Consider the following 13816-nt stretch of genomic DNA (forward strand, 5'->3'; position numbering starts at 1 on the left):
GTCTCTGCTCTTCAAAAGCTGCCATCACCTCTTAGCACATCACATTCAGTATCTTTTCTCCAACTGTAAGCTCTGAATTGGTAGTGTGCTCCCTGGTCTCATTTATCTTGAATTCCTTCCATTCTTCTTAGTATATCACCTGTTCTTCCTCATTTACCTCACAATTTTCTTTTCTTTTTTCTTTTCTTTTTTTTTTTTTTTTTTTTTTTTTTGCTTTTTTTCATATTTTTTTTGTTTTCATCCATTGACTTCATACTCCCCCTTACAACGAAGACACATTTCTTGCTTTATTCTGCCACAGGCCATTCCCTCATTCAACATCTCTTCACAGCTATGACACAATATTATCTATTATAATGTATTTTGTTTCATTGTCTGTGGGGGATTCATCTCACCTAACTTCAGTTGAAGTAGATACCTGTTCTGTGAAGGCAGCAGAAGAGCCAGTACATACAGCATCATCAGTGGGTAGAAACAGATACTTCTGGTGATCCGTTTTAGACATCCACCTCACTATGTGATGAAACCCACCTTGAAGGTCCGCATCTCCCTTCACTGGCACTCTCTTCTATTGCAGCTATCTACGCTGCAGTTTTAGATGAGGATGTTAGTTTAAAAACACTCACGGCATGAGCTGGGTTGTGCCAACCAAACTGTACCTTGGGAGTCTAGCCACCACTCAGCTACCTATTTGCCATATATGAATCCCAGTAAGACACTCAGTCCTGAGGGATTTGGCTCCCACTCATGTCCTTTTTCTGCCTAGTAATTCCAGCACAGCAAAGCTCAAGGGAACAGATATTATGAGTCAGATTGCAATAACTCATGAGAATGTCCCCAAATATAGATACATGTATATATTTAGAGAGAGAGATGGCTTGCTTTCTGATTTTTTCCTGCCCATCTCCAGTGAATAGGCAAACATATGACTATTAGTGTTTGATAACAGGAGCTGCCCACTCAAACACATTTCCTACACTGTGTTGCCCTATATCTGCCTGTTCTCTGGAGATAGAATTCATTTCAGCCCCTTTCTTCCCACTTCCAAAGGAAATCTACCCCCTCAACTCCATTTCTTTTCCAGCCACTGAAACACTGAACTCCCTGGCTTCCTGCAGCTCCTGTTTTAAAGATCAGTGAAGACCACACACCACTTTGGCTCCCACGCTCCCCTTGTTTCTGCCCATCAGCCTTGCCCAGGCTGCTACTGGCTTGCTTTATCCTTTGCAGCTTGCTCTGGGGGAGCTCCCTCTTTCAATTAGGAGGTAAGGACCGCTACAGTGAGTTTCCCTCTGTCCTTTCCCTTGTCCTGGGCTGAATGCTGTGGGTAAATAAAGGAAACAAAGAAGTTTTCCCATTTCGCACAGGACAGAGCAGAGCTTCCAGGCCCTTTTTGCTCCCTCACTACCATTAGCTTTCAGAAGAAGTTGAAGTACATTGCTAAATCGAGCCAGAAATTTTCTCTTTTTTTCAGCTGTTGAGTATATGGGACCATGAGGAGTTACTGCAGGGTTGCAGATATAGGGAATATCACCTACTCTGTGAGTGGGCTCCTGTTTATGGGACTCTCAGATACCTTCGTTCCTTTCCACTGAGGAAGAGGCGAGCCGGTATTTAACATAAGGTCAGATCAGGCAAACACACTGTTACTGTGCATCAGCTGTGCTCAGAAAACCAGAAAGTCTCCTGTGAGCTTCCCCTTTTTTGCTGGCTGCTGAGAGCCAGGGTGGAGGGTGCTCCAGCCACAAATCACAGTGAATATGATGCTAAAAGCCCTCCCTTCGAGTGGTCCTGATGTACCTTTCTCCATTTAACAGCCCTTCCACTCCCCTTTCCCTGATGCATCTCCTGTGTGTATATTTGTCTTCTCCATTTTCAGTTACCACTCTTCAGGGCAGAAAATAGTGAGGATTTTCCCTCAGGCAGGGAGAGACCTGGCACTCTTTGCGCTGTCGTCAGCTTTCACCAGGAGCGCCCCTGGGCAGGGATGTCACCACACCAGCAAGGACGGAGCTCCAGGGCATGGCCACCCTTCTGCCAGGGGTTTGTGCAGCACCTCATGCAGCCAGGCTTTTGTCCCATGAGAGAGACTTTTAAGATGCTACTGTGATATAAAACTTTGAATACACCGATGATGGTAACATCCCCCTCTCTCCTCATGCATTTCCTCTGCACCTTTCACATAGTTAAAAATCCTTTCACCCACCCTTTCTTGACGTGATGTCTGTTTGCTTATCTTGTCTTATTTGAATTATAAGCTCTTCAGGGCAAGGAATGTGCTTTTATCTATGTTGATAGAGTACAATGTAAATTTACTGCACTATATAAATATTTTCTAATAACAAGGGCAATAACAAGAATAATGTATTTACTTTACTGTAATACAGTATTTCCGGGCTTCAAGATACAATCTGAAAAAACTCAGAGTCAATAGCAAGACCAAAAAATTCACAGAATCCTTCATGGCAAAACGGGGGCCTTGAAGTCACTGTGTGAAGCTTTGGTAAATTAGTTACCTATATTCATAAATAGCATTTGTTACTGCAGGAAAAATCATTGAAAGTTGGCCCGGTAGAAAACATAAAGCAGAATGTAACCAGTGTAAACCAGTAGAGTACTGCTTAACATGAGTATTATGAGGGTCACAAATGGTCTACTAGTTACTTTTTAAACAAACATAATGTTAATAATTTCACTGCAGTGTTATGAATAAAGCATTTAGCCTGTAGCTACGAATATGGTAACTGATGGTTTGGACTTGTTTGTTTATATCGTCAAGTAGTAAGCTTGTGTACCACCCTGTCTTGGGACCATACCTCACCTTCAGCCCACAAACATGCAGCGGAGGTAGCCTGCATGGCCAAGGCGCCCAGGGCGCGGGCGGTTCCCAGGGCTCGGTGGCCTCAGCTCCATCCCTGTCCAGGGAGCAAAGAGCTCCCCTGGCACCCTGCAAGGCAGATCGGGGTGCCAGGCTCAGTACCAGGGCCTTTCTGGCACTGTCTCTGCCCACGCTGTCCATGAGTTGTATTTTTGAGCTGCAAGGTATCCAATTAATCAAAGAATTCTGGCGTTGCAAGGGATTAAACTGACAGGAGTACAAGCCGCCCTTATTCATCCATGTGATACTACAGGAGGTGAGAAGCAGATATATGGGGAGACAAAGCCCAGTCCATTGAATTTACAATCTAAATAGACAATGTTTTGTGAGACCAGTGTATTTCTGTCTAAAATGTATGGTTTAATTTAGGAGTGCCTAGGTGACTCTGGTGGCCTGTGATATATAAGTGGTCAGGTTAAATGACCTCTATGTGCCTTCTTGTCTGAAGCTCAGAGCAACAGCAACTGGAGCAGTTTAAACAGGTAGCATTTGTTACTCTTTTAATTGCCTACTAATATTTCTTTCTTTCAGTAGGAAAGACTAATAGGCCTCTTCTATCTCTAAACGTCTTCCAAACTATCTGAAATTGCAGATTGACCAAAACAAATAAGGGGTCTTATGTTCTCTAGGAATGGAAAAGGAACAGGACCAGGATCCAGGAGATTTCTGTTCCTCATACAGCTCTGCAATAGACCCTGGGCGAGTCATTTTAAACCATTCGTGCCTCGACCCCCCACTGATGAAAAGTGGTGATAATACTTTCTTTATCTCACACTTTATTCATCTAGTTGGGCTGTTTTATGTACACGGGGTATGCCCAGTGTCACAGGCCCAAGCCTTATGTCTGCACATAACACTAGATCGCATTAGGTTGAAGTTTTCTTTTTTCTAGTGAAAAACAAAACCAATGCAAGGGAGAAAAAAAAACAAAAAAAACCAATGACCCTAATTTCTCATGGAATCACTATTTATCTGAATGTGGAGAAAATAGCAAGTTTCCTTTAAAAGGACTGGCAATGAAATCCACACTCTGTCAGGTGTAAATTACAGCCTGTATCTCATCCCGCTCTAGCTGCAGCTCCTTTCTTAGTCATGCATAGCAGCAGTGTACAAAAACATTTCCTGCCTGTGATCAAGCAAGTATGGGCACACAGGATGCAAACAAACACGAGCCTTTATAAAAACTGCTTATGGATATCTTAAAAGAAAACTGAACAGTTTGTAATCAGGTCATTTCTCAATCAGATAACTGATTCATGGTAAAAATGTTTGGGAACACAATTCAAATATATCTGTATTTTTTTCTTTAGGAAGGTATAGAGAACTAGGTTAGCTAAAAATAAACGACAAAAAATATTAAAAAGAAATCCCGGGAACATATGATTGTATTCTGCAACCATAGAAATACAGAACACTTAATTAAGCCTTTATCAAAATAGAGCTGCTCACTGGACTAGCATGGGAGATATGCTTTTCACCTTTTTTTCTTAGCATTTTGCATGAAACCTTAACATTGCATATGCTTTATGACATTTAATAGATGACTACAGGCAAATATCTATACACCACCCTAAACGCTGCAGAAACCCAGCTTCATCTATGCTCGTCTTTGAAATGGTGAACTCCTCCCCAAGTCCCGTGGTGTGTTTATGAACGACGTTGTGAAATGCATCACTGACACACAGCAAATCATCCCCAAGTTCTGGAATAGCTGCCAGATGGGGCTGTAGCACATTGTCATGTTAGTGTTTATTTTCGCGTACGAATAAGATTTCAGTCTCAGTAGAATGGTAGTGTTGTTAATTTTCTTGAGGAAAACTGCCACTAGCTGCAAGGGGCTAGCTTATTCAGCTAAGTATCATGACCGGAAATTCCTGAGCTAGAAAATTCTCTCTGTTATGTTACCAGTTTCTCTTCTTTCAGGAATAGTTTTAAAGTCTTAATTGTCAAGCTAACTATACTCAGACTATACCTAAGCCTTACTACCGACTAGCCCTCCAAATAATTACCTGTTTGTGAAGCCCTGATGTTTGCCACAGCTCAGAGAAGAAGCAATAATTTTCTAGATATTAACCTAACCTCTTTCTTGTGCCACTGAACTTATTTGCTTATTTGATAAATGCATCACTAGAACAATTTCACGTGGTTTCTTAGTGAGTGAAAAGAGGTGCTCTACCTGCTGCAAGTGGACACAGGTTCTCTGAAGAATCTATAGACAAGGTAACAGGCTTTCCCCGCCATCTCTGGCACAGCCTTTGGACTCAGCAGGATAAGGTGATGAAGCTTTTAACCTTGACTTCCAAGAAATCAACATCTGAGCCAGTAAATTGTGCTTAATTGGGGAACATGCCTGTTTCTAAATGTGCTATAATAACAAAAAGATACATGCTCCATCTTATCTCAGTGGTACTAAGATTCATGTATGCAGATCCATCACAGAGAATGGCCTGGCCTCTGTTATCATTAATTGAAGCATATTAACAGACTTGGCAGAAAGGAAAAAAAATTCAAATTTGAAATGTCAAGAGACAGATCCATCTAGTTTCACATCCTGTTGTTATAATATACCTTAATTATAGTTAATTAGGAGATATTGTTCCTGGTGGAAGAGCATCCGAGGCAGCTTTTGTGGGTGATTAAACACTGAAGAGAATCTGATGCATTTGTTGAATGCAGGATCTGTTTATTATGACTATATGACTCTATCTAGAGTATCATTCCTATTGCATAGCAAAACAAAAGCAAGTCACAGGCCAAAAATATTTCACTTGCCTCCCGAAGCTTTAAAATTCCCAGTTGCATTCGTAAATGTTCAACTTCTGGCCCCTTAGGGCTCTAGAGCATGATCCAGCTCCCGCTGAAGTTAATCAGGGACTTCTCAGTTGGCTTCAGCAGAGCAACATCAAATCTTAAATGAGCAGTAGGTAGAGGAGAGGACTAAGGGAAAACAGTTGCAACAGCGATTGACCTCTGTGGAAAAATAATGCAGTTGGACATGATGTCAATGAGGGTTTCAATGCCATTTGTGAAAGAATAATCTTTGATTTATCGGAGAAGTGTGATTAGCTGGAATCTTTTCCTCATACAGTATAAAATGCAGTAAGTAGAAACTCAGGCCAAAACCATGAGCTCAGCTTCTGCCAGCGTCAATAAGGTTTGTGCACATTCATTGATCTATGACTGTATATGACCCTGAAATATGTTTTGCTGGGCTGCCTGAGATCATTGCTCATGCTTAGAATAGAAATGGTAGGATTGGCTTTATTATTGAAAAATAAGCAGTGCATGTCTTCTGCCTGAAAAGAAACCAAATTAGCATTTGTGAAGTAGTCTTTCTCTCTCTCTTTCTCTCTCTCTCTCCCTCTCCCTCTCTCTCTCTCTCTTTTTTTTTTTTTTTTTTTTAATGTAACATGATTGGCTAGTTTCCTGTAGTAAAAAAGATTGTGTTTGTTGTAAATTCTACTTGCTCTGGATTCCTAAACTCTCTTTTACTCTGGACTGCAACAATTGTGATAAGCCTTTTGCTATTTACTCTTTACTACATTTTTTTTTGTTGTTGTTGTTTGGTTGGTTTGGGCAAAGACTATTATTTAAAAAGTAAAAAGCAAACCCACTCTTTTAATACATTTTTCCATTCACAGTGATGGATTTTATCTTTGATATGTGATCCAGCTATTTAACTAGCTCTCTCCACTTCTTGCATGAATTGTTTATACAGCAACTTGGCAGCATAATTTGCATATCACAGGAAAGATCCCATTACATGTTCCCAGAGGTGCGGTTTCACCAGCTTTATCACTTTCTGCCACCTATGCATATCCCTCAAGCACAGTGTCTGGTTAATCCAGAAAAGGATTTCTTGGCTGCCAATAGCAATTAAACATTAATGGTGCAGTTACAAAATTTTCAGTCACTCAAAACTTATCTCTCCATTGTCTTCCATAAAAATAATACATAAAAAATATTTATCTTTTCATACAAATTTTCCCTGCCACAGGAAGATCACAGAGCATTACTTTTACTGCATTCTATTCAATTGCTGTAGACTTGACCTAAAATAATTAGACAAGGAACAAAAACGTGAAGGATGAAGAGTTGAAAAGAAGGGAAACAAGCTTAGAAGCAGAGTAATTCAAGGTACGACAGATGAGTCAGAGAAGGCTTGAAGCTGAACACTGTATTTTTCTCCCCAGATCGTTAGTCTGTGATGAAGGGGACAATGGCTTGAGATGCAGGTTATTTTCTTGGTCATCAAAAGCCCATGTCTGGACATATTTCAGATTGTTCTTCACCCATTGTAATGTGGAAAAACTGGCAGTAGCATAATTTTCCCTGAGAGGAACTTTTATTTCAAGGGCACTCCTAGCATCATCAAAGCATACAACCATGAGGAATTAGGGGATAGAAATTCAAGGGAAACAAGATCCACAGTAAAACACCAACAAATTTCCATGTATAAAGCATTACTGACCTCAGATGTTCTCCCTATAAGCAGACTAACATTCGTGCAGCTTCAAGTAAAGTCATTTGGCAAAACATTGAGGGGAACAAGCATTGTAGGTGCTAAATCCTGCTACCTTTCCTTGTCTCTGTGCAAATATCCTCTTGCAGTGAAAGGCTACACACACAAAACTGCAGAAGGACAAACCCAGTCTGGGTGAAATTTGTGGTATGAGATCTAGAGTAGACTTATTAACAGAAACAGCCTCCTGAGAAAGTACCCTAGACAACAGTAGTAGCACACATTTGTTGTAGACAGTGCAATACCTGCCCCAGCACCTTTCTGTATGACAATATGACAAACCCACAAAATCCTTAATATCACGGAAGGTGGAAGGCAGAGAAGTGGTTGATTCACTGACAAAACTAAGAGCTATTGAGTCACTTGCCTTTGAGTCACAAAGTCAATCTCAGTGTGCAGTGGTTGAAACTTGTTATTCCCCCATAGCCTGCGAGTGCATTATGTAGTGCAACAGCTCGCAGTCCCAGTGACATCGCAAAAGGCAGGTTCAGCACTGCTGTCCCCTCAGGTCCAGGGATAGCCTGGTTGGCAGTGAGGAAAATCCAAACTGTTCCTGCCAGTTTAGAAAAGAAAATTTGGTATCCAAGTCTGTCAGCATGATTCTTTCTGAGTACATCGTGCTTGCTGACATGCCATTCTGACATTTCTGTTTGGTAATACAAGGGGGAAAAAAAAAAGAAGAAGAAGAAGAAGTAAGGTTATAAAATCAAATATGGTGTTTTCTGCATGTTAAAAGAAGAACTGTTTCCACCAAGATCTGGAAACTCCACATGCTGCAGTGCTGTGCCAGTATATGAAAACCAAAAAATGGAACTGACCTGGGTTTCATGTTTCAAGCATGTAGTGGCAGGGATCCCGGTACTACTTCCACATTCAATACTTGAACAAACACAGTTGTAGTTTCTTGAAGTGGATGCTTTTAATGCAATCTGAAAAGGGTGAGAGAAAGGGCATATTCCTGAAGCCTATATTTCTTAGGTAGAAATAATTCTGCCTGGAGAAACCTGGCTTGTGACTGTTTGCTATTAAAACTGTATGGTAGAGAGGGAGCGTCTTTGAGTTCACATACTTAACGCTCAGTGGTGTGTCTGCAGAGTGGCAGGAAATAAACAACTGCGAGGACGGGTTAACCAGAGACCTGCTGGCTAAAATCTATACGCCTGGTAACAGAAAGAAGGCAGCTCCAAGGTCAGACACAGTTTAATTGTTTGTAACGTGAGGATCAGCCGCAGACCTACAAGGCAGAAAGACTGCTATACCAAACTGCAGGCTGGGCTCGCCTCTCCACCAGACCCAAAACAGCAGCTGCATCTTTCACTTTAGTCTTTCTCAACTGATCTAGAGCATCCTCCTGTTCCCTGAATATAGCACCAGAGTAACCCCCCCCCCCAAAGTAAGCAGAAAGAGAGGATGGAGAGATGGAACAAGCCACCTGTGCGTGGATCTCCATCAGAGTGTCTAAACACCACCAATCTCACCCCAAGACTGCATTTTCCATCTTATTTCCAAAGACAGCTGTATGCCTCCTGGAGAAATGTCACTTTTCTGCCACAATTGCATTGTACTGAGGGAGTACCCACAGAGAAGGTCAAACAGCCTCACGTAAAAATGTCTCAGGCTGAGCCTGATCTGAGATGGTAGAAAATTCCCTTATTTGGTGTTCCACCATTGCTGCAGCAGATCTCCCTTTGCTCACACAATTGCGACGGGCAGGAAAGAGAAAGGCTTGTTAAAGTCACCGGCCCCAACTCACAGAGGACCTAAAAAAGATCAGCAGTGGGCACAGACTTAGACACAGAGTGCAAGACAGGACTGAGAGCTGGAAAGTCCAAACGTGGGAGGGTCTGAGAGGAGGAGGAAGGGCAGCTGCCTGCTACGCTCAGATATGTGTGGAGGAAGAACAAGCAAAGCTAACTGTAACAAGAGCTTGCTCAGCTGCAAGATGTAAAGGATACAGCAGACATTTTCCAGATGAAGATCTGTCAAAAGCACAGATACTAGCATAAATCAGATGTGTTTGGAGAGAGTTTGCTAATAATCTTCTCTGTAACTTCTCCCAAAGAAAAAACTGAGGTGCTCCCCTCAAAAAGAAAATGACTGTTTAACAGAATTATAGCAGAGCAACTCTGGGGAGACACCCATTGCCATGGGGAAACATAACGTAGTATTGCATTTACAAATATTTGTTGTATACGGAGTATTTATAGATGCTAACCTGAGCAATTTCATATCTAGATATTTATTCTATGCTTGGGAAGAGAAAAGGTATTTTTCATCCCATCTTGACTGGAAAAGAGAATACGTTTAGGGTATAAATTGTTCAGAATTACTTGTTAATGCTATCGACTTTTCTGTATCTGCTTGTCCGAGGGACAGGAGGGAGATAGATAATACTTTAAACATAAAATCACAGAGGAGAACAAACAGAGAGAAAGCTTTGTTTTCCACATGTTTAAACTGTTCAGATGACAGGAACCGGTTGCCTTGGAAGCAGATCTGCAGCTGAATGAAACCTTTCACCTGTCCAACATATGAAATATTTATTATTCGAGGGTGACTAGAGATTCAATAAAGCCAGACATACGATGCAGAAAGCAGACTCTGGCTCATCAATTCCAAAAATTACAGAGGTCCTGTGGCAGATGGATTAGACTTGGTCACAGAGAAAGAAAAGTGGGCTCAGTTATGGTATTGGGTATTGGGATAAATAAAACAGGAGGAAGCAACATGCTTGACTCTCTATACGATTTGGCCAGGCTTGTGAAGCAAAATGCCGATGCTCCTCCTATTCTGTGTGTAGTAAGACTGCAAATGTTATTGTTTCCAATTAAAGAGACAAGAAGAGCCCACTCTCTCTTTAGATAATTACTTTTCCAATAAAATCTCTTGGTCACTTGTTTCCCCATTAAAATTGCCCAGTGTTTTTGTCTTGTAGAAGAAGTTGGGTTTTTTTTTTTTTCCTCTCTTTTGTGTGGGTTGCAGTTAATTTATTATAGGACTGAAACTTGGCAGAGATCCAGACAGAACAATCTAAAAAATGTTCCTACTAAAATTTGGTGATGGGATTCCTTGTTTATTTTACTGTCAAGCGTCCCCGAGAATTTGAACCTACAAAATGGAAATCAGTTGATGCACAAGCGGGCAGGTAATCCAGGTTGCTTTATTTTTCGCGAAGAAGACGTTAGACATCTCTGCTGCTGCTGAAACAATCCCGAATATGAACAAAAGCCAGAGCCATTACTTTAGAAAGTGATGCTTTTGTGTAGCTACTTTCCATAAAAAATCACACTTTAAAAGAACCTTGACATTTTTGCACTTTACTACATTCTTTTTTCTCAGAGAATCTGAATTTCCAAGGACTTAGACATCCTTATTATTTTTAAAAAGATCTTACATCTGCATTCAAGTGGTGCTGAAATTGTCTAATTAAGCTAAGAGGTAAAAATAAAGATTAAAGTCCAATGCCATCATATCCTAAATTGCACCACAATAAACTGTGATGTTTGTGCTATCTGTGTGTGTTGTTTGAAAAGTTGTAGAGAGTTAACACACAACAACAAAATACAATCCCTCCTTTCAGTTCAGGCTGCTTCCTTATCACATTCCACTTGCCACTTTCATCAAGATTTTAACAGTAAATATTGGATGAGATTACTCTGCTTTGGGTGCTGCGCAGAACTGATCCTGCGCTAATGATTAAAACGGAAGCAAGATATGGGCGAGATGGGGAGGTGAGGAGAGGAGGAAGATGACCACAAGAAAAGAGGAAAGATGATATCAGGACGATGTCGTACGAATGGCACCACCAGGACTAGAGACTGATGCATACACTGCTGGAAAATGGGGGCTCCTGGCTGCACTGTGGCAGGTAACGTTCATCTCTAGCATCTGTGTGCAATGCAGTAGACCTTAACGTGTTAACCAGTCCCCTGGTCCAGTTATGCCCCTCGGGTGCTATCCCAGTGCCCCTCTGACCCTGGACGGGAGCACTTTCTGGTCTCTTGCACATAATGCTCATTTTATGCTGAGGAAAGCATTCTTTCCTAGCCTGTGCCCTCATTTTTATTGCTTCCGTGCAAATTACTTCCTCCAAGCCCATTACAGTGACTCTTATGGAGCGCTGTGCCTGCACTTCCCCAACGAGTTTGCTGGGAGAGAGGTTGCTAGACTCCAAGTGCACCAGAAAGTGCAGAACGTGCCTTCTTCCCTGCCTTTCCTTCTGCCTGGAATACCCCCCCGCCCCTCCTTTCCCACCGTGGTACATCAAGTACCTTCCCTTTCTTTCAGAAAGCTGAGAATCCATCTGTTCGGCAAAGCGCTCCATCTGCAACGTCGACGAGCCCAGTGATGTGCTGCCAATATCGCAACAAAAGGCTCCTCTAAGCCCGTCCCCCCGGGTCTGCAAGGCAGCCCACGTCCCCCGGGTGAGGATGCTCGCAGACGGGAGGCACGCGGGGCTGGCGGAGCCTATGCGGTTGGTTTTCCCATTTCAACAAAACGCTTTCCCATATCCAAGGACGGAGGCAGCAGCACTTGGCAAACACATTTCTATTATGTGCTTCCTACCAGAAACAGTCTTACTTGTGTCCTAGAAACAACAACAAAAAAAAAAATACTCACTTTGTTAAGGGAGTTGCTGAGTATTTATTGGAAAGAATTTACAGGGAATAAAGAAGGTAGGGAGGGATTTGAATCCCTTTCAGGGGCTGCTGAGGATTGTATCTGTGACAAGCAACTTAGGGAAAGGGCCACCGTTACAAAGAAGGAAATCACGCCAGATTTTCCCTTCAGCATGGTGCTAGTGAAGGGCTGAGCTTTGTAAATGTGACTGATAAATCTGTGGATCGAGGTGGGGGAAGAAGGTTCAGCCTGAAGGCAGGCAATTTTTCAGAGGACCAGTGCATGCCACTTTTGCCATTCACGCTTCTGTATCAGGGCTGAATAGATATTGTACATTTTACATATATGTATATGTATACATGCACCCATACACATATGTGTGTATTAGACATGAGTTGCCTTTGCAAACATTGGCTGCAGCATTTGCTTCATACCCTATTCTGGCTCAGGCATTTTAAAAGTCTAGTATTGATAGTTCTCAAAATGTGATTTAAATGCATGCAGGACTGGATGCTTTGACTGTATGTGCTCTAGCTCGCCTCTCGCCTACCTTTTCTGCCACTGTTTGTCAGCTGCAGAGCATTATGTTTAGAGCAAGGAAAAATTGCATAGAAATGGCTGGCTGTGAAATTACATTAAACTCTCAAAGTTTCCAAAGGTGATAGTATGTTATTTTCCATCACACTCCAAGCAAGTTTTAAAATAATTTAAGGGGTCTTTTTTTAAAAAAAGAGACCTCTGCACTGGAAGACATAACCTATACCATTTCAACTCTTTTATCTTGATGCACTTTTTAAATTTTATGTAAGAAAATGGAAATTTGGACTCTATAATTCAGTACATCCTTCATGAAAGTGGCTTGCACTAAGTAGTAGATTCTTCAGGGAAAAAAGGCACATTTAAAACAGGTGAGCTTTGCTGTTGTTTTTGAACAATAAAGAATGTAAAATTATCCTCAATGGCTACTATCATACTGAAATGTTGTGTTAATCTATAAGGCATGTGCAAATTATTACACTAAATAATCTGTATTTACATATTAGGAAGGAATTTAAAAATATTTCCAGCTTTTCTACTCTAGCTGCCACAGAAATAACGAAGTGTCAAGTCTTTCACCTAAGGATGTAAGCAGTATTAATGCGAGTTAAAGAGTTCTTTCAGAGAGAAAGACTGATTCTCATCTAGCAAAGCACAGCAGCATATTTTGGAGCTCACCCATCTATAGCAAAACACTTTGGAACATGTTTATTTGTAAAGCATTTGTTGAATAGGCAGAGATTAAGCAAGTGCTCAAACAGTCGGTTGAACTGAGGCCTTTCTTAGGCTTCCAGGAGGCAATCTGAAATGCCCTGTAAAGAGCTTTGCTGCACAGCCTCCTTCTAGTGCTGAGCTGGCTGCAACAGCCAGAGAGGTCTAAGAAAGGGGGGCTTGAAAGATGACAAAAGGAAGTTAAAGTCTGAATCCAAACATCACGGGGAACTTTCCTTCCAAACCAGGCAAGACAAAGGCTTGTGGAAAAAACAGAGCTAGTATGTCCCAGGCGAGCCTGGAGCACTGCTGGCCCAAGACAGAAACGTAGGAAGAGCAAGGCCTGGCCCCAGAAAGCCTATCAGCTAAGTGGATAAGGCAGGGCAGCACGGTAGAAAGTAAGGATCATTATTTCCCTTTTGTAGATAATAAAATGAGGCACAGAGAGAGAAAGCTACCTGCAAAGCTATGACAGGAACTTGAACTGAATCTCCTCTGATCTTCTAACCATCAGATCAGCATCTCTTCTGTTTTCCAAGTAAGTGTGA

At 41.7% G+C, this 13816-nt stretch overlaps 1 protein-coding gene across 9 annotated transcripts in view; it reads right to left on the bottom strand.

The window, feature by feature from the left end:
* The window catches only part of ENOX1 (ecto-NOX disulfide-thiol exchanger 1), a 361163-nt gene that overhangs the window by 146091 nt on the left and 201256 nt on the right, over window positions 1-13816 (bottom strand). Inside the window, exon 4 of one of the 9 annotated variants that reach the window (XM_062566980.1) lies at window positions 8219-8329. The exons of the other annotated variants lie outside the window; for them this stretch is intronic. The gene's annotated coding sequence lies outside the window, so the exon portion shown is untranslated. The remainder of the gene's footprint in view (window positions 1-8218; window positions 8330-13816) is intronic. 9 annotated transcript variants of the gene reach the window in all.

The sequence above is a fragment of the Rhea pennata genome, chromosome 1 (assembly GCF_028389875.1).
Source record: "Rhea pennata isolate bPtePen1 chromosome 1, bPtePen1.pri, whole genome shotgun sequence".
Classification (NCBI taxonomy): Eukaryota; Metazoa; Chordata; class Aves; order Rheiformes; family Rheidae; genus Rhea; species Rhea pennata.